The sequence below is a fragment of the Hemiscyllium ocellatum genome, chromosome 48 (assembly GCF_020745735.1).
Source record: "Hemiscyllium ocellatum isolate sHemOce1 chromosome 48, sHemOce1.pat.X.cur, whole genome shotgun sequence".
Taxonomy (NCBI): Eukaryota; Metazoa; Chordata; class Chondrichthyes; order Orectolobiformes; family Hemiscylliidae; genus Hemiscyllium; species Hemiscyllium ocellatum.
The window spans coordinates 5715927-5719375 of record NC_083448.1 but is presented as its reverse complement, the minus strand read 5'-3'; the positions used below and the strand labels follow the sequence as shown (position 1 = coordinate 5719375).

General features: G+C 42.6%; 1 non-coding gene across 1 annotated transcript; it reads right to left on the bottom strand.

Moving 5' to 3' along the window:
• Nucleotides 1-2715: 2715 nt before the first annotated feature.
• Nucleotides 2716-2786, bottom strand: trnag-ccc (transfer RNA glycine (anticodon CCC)). Its single transcript has one exon. It is a non-coding gene; the product is annotated as a tRNA-Gly (tRNA).
• Nucleotides 2787-3449: the final 663 nt, after the last annotated feature.

Here is a 3449-nt window from a genome sequence, read left to right as displayed (position 1 = left end):
AAATATATATATATATATATTGTGGTTCTGTTCGCCGAGCTAGGAGTTTGTGTTGCAAACGTTTCATCCCCTTTCTAGGTGACATCCTCAGTGCTTGGGAGCCTCCTGTGAAGACAAACACATAACCTCCACACCAAGGAGAGAGAAGCAAGACAAACACACACACACACACATATATATATATATATATCAAGAAATGTGATCAATTAAAAACTAATTTCATTCAAACATATCAAAAAATTTTTTAAAATTTTGCACGGATTGTGTTTCATGTACAAGTGTACATACAATAGTTCTACCTTAATTTTGATCATATCAAGATAGTTGTGTGAATTATTATCTTTCACTGGCCAGGCCAGCATGTATTTCCAATCCCTAATTGGGTCTTGAGAAAGTGGTGATGAGCTATACATCTGGGACTACTGCAATCCAGCTGGTGTAGGTAGACTTGCAATGTCGTTCGGGAGAGAGTTCAAGTATTTTGACTAACTAACAGTGAAGTGATGCTGACATAGTCCCAAGTCAGAATGATGCATTGCTCTGAAGGGAACTTGTAGTAGAAGGTGCTCACATGGTTCTTTTGCCCTTGTCCTTCTAGACACAAATGGTCATAGGTTTTCTACAGTGCTGTCTCAGGAGCTTTGGTGAATTTCTGCAGTGCTTCTTACAGACCGATTTCGCTGCACTTTGGATGCTGCCTGAACTGCTGTGCTCTTCCAGCACCACTAATCCAGAATCTGGTTTCCAGCATCTGCAGTCATTGTTTTTACCTCACACACTGCTATAACTGAGCATCGGTGATGATGGAAGTGAATGTTTAAGAATATTTCCACGTATATACATACACACAATGCTTACAAATACAGACACAAAAGTATAAATACGTATACTTTGTTCTGTGCAGAACAAAATATACATGCAGAAAGATACATTTTAATTTAAATACGTATGGATAAATTTTATTTTAAATGTGTAGTTTACATTTGGAAATGTATATTTTTCATATGAATAGAAGATAACAGTTTAAAAATGTAAAGGGAGGAACAGGTTCAAATTCATGGGACATTAGTAGGAGGACTGTGGAAGGAGGGAGCTGTTGCGATGGGATGGGCTCCATCTGAATCGTGCTGGAACCCGAGTGCTGATGAACCACACAACTTGAGCTTTAAACTTGAGGAGAGAGATGGGTTCAGTTGCATGGAAAATTATGAAAATAAAAAGTTAGAGGGGAGGGGGTGCAGCAGAGGTTACCAAAGTTTCCTGCACAAGTTGGAGAACAAGGATTATGCAAAGGGTCAGGAATCTGACTTCAGGCACAGCATTTGAGAGGACGACTGTGAGAATGGGGGCTGTCAACACATGACTGAGGGTGTTGTACTTATAAATACACGTAGTACACAAAACAAGATGGATGAGCTTGTAGCACAGATCGAAATTGACAGGTACAATGTTGAAGGTACCACAGAGACGTGGCTGGAAGGGGATCAAGGCCGGGAACTAAATATCCAAGGACACACGTTCTATCAAAAATATTGTGAGTAGTTTGAGCCCTGTATCTCAGAAAGGATTTGTTGGCATTGAAGGCGGGAGGGATCAAGAGGAAGTTTACAACAATGATCACAGGGATGAGGCACTTTTCATGAGGAGCGGTTGAGGACTCTGGGTCTGCACTCAATGGAATTCCGAAGGATGCGGGCAGATCTGATTGAAACTTAAAGAACACTGAGAGGCCTCGGTAGAATGGACGTGGAGAAGATGTATTGACCAGTAGGAGAGAGTAGGGCCCAAGGACAGAGCCTCAGAGTGAAAGCACGACCCCAAAAGAACTGAGTTGAGGACGAATTTCTTCAGCCGACAGATGGTGAAGATATGGAACTCATTGCCTTAGAGGGCTGGGGAGGCCAAGTCAACGAGTGTCTTTAAGACAGAGATGGATAGGTTCACGATGAGTAAGGGGATCAAGGGGTATGGGGAGAAGGCAGGAGGATGGGGTTGAGAAACATATCAGCCATGATGGAATGGCAGAGCAGAATCGATGGGCCAAATGGCCTAATTCTGCTCCTATGTCTTATGGTCTAAATATATCAGAAATAATAACACAGCACATATCCTGAAATAACTATTTTATCTGCTCGATGTTTCTTGATATACTGAACATTGAAGGAGTATGTACAAACACATCAATAGTCTGCACTTACTTATGGAATGCATCGGCAGTCTATGCTTTGAGAGATGGTCGATATGGCGCCAAATGAATGCGTCTTTTAAAACTACAGATTCTTTTTCGAAAAAAAAATGCAAATTACTCATTCGGGCAAATAGGCGCCGGGCAAACAATCCTGACCTCTTTCTCCAGCAATTCCTCCCCCTCCAGCCCACCCGTCATCCATCCCTCCCTGATTTTAACACAACAGTTGTATTTTCTTTGAGTATTTTCAACTATTTTCTTTTGAGGACGAGTTTCTTTTCTGCATTGTCCCTTTCGAGCGGCGGGCTGCCCTGTCTCCTCATTCTATCCACTCGAGACCTTACAAAGGCAAAAGTTTTGACTGGGCGTGTATGTGTGTGTGCGTGCACGTAGTTTTGCAGACGGAAAAAAATACCCACCAGGATTTATCAGAACAGCAAAGTCACTTACACGGGAGAAATGGGCGGGACTGCTCCCAGGAAATTACTTGCAATATTTAAACTTGCACAAAGTTCCAAAATAGTCAGTGCGCCGCCCGGGAATCGAACCCGGGTCGCAAGAATGGGAATCTTGCATGATACCACTACACCAGCGGCGCAGTACATACTAACATCTCAGACGTCAGACTATGGCAATAGGTGCCAAGTATTGATATCTTCTCATTTTGTTTTCTGTTATGTTGTCATCTTTCTCCTTCACAATTTTCATCACTCTGCAGCTCTTTTTTTTAATTATTCGCCTAACTTCTTCCAAAATTGTGTGAAAATGTGTCTTTCAGCGTTTTTTTTCAGATTGAAACATCATCATTTTACTCCCCACCAATGCTGAGATAAGTATCATGGTGTCCCACAGCGCAAAAACAGACCTCTTGGTCCAACCAGTCCATGATCCCAAGCTAAGCCGTCCCATCTGCCTGCGTTTGGCCCATATCCCTCCAAACCCTTCCTGTTCATGTACTGACCCAAATGTCTTTTAAACGCTGTAATTGCTCCCATGTCCACCACTTCCTCTGGAAGTTCATTCCACACGCGACAGAGCGTGCTTAAAATCCATATCCAAAAAGGCGAGAAGGTAGTTTCAGGTTTAGTCTATGGACAGGCCAAATGGCTCTTACCAGTTGCTCAACAGCATCGAAATTTATCTATCCACCCCATCCCACTACTTGACTGTCTCCCCTCCCCCACCAACACACACACACACACACACACAAAGATCTGACTTTTGGAGGTGGAAATTGCAGTGATTTATTGTTAAGGGAGTT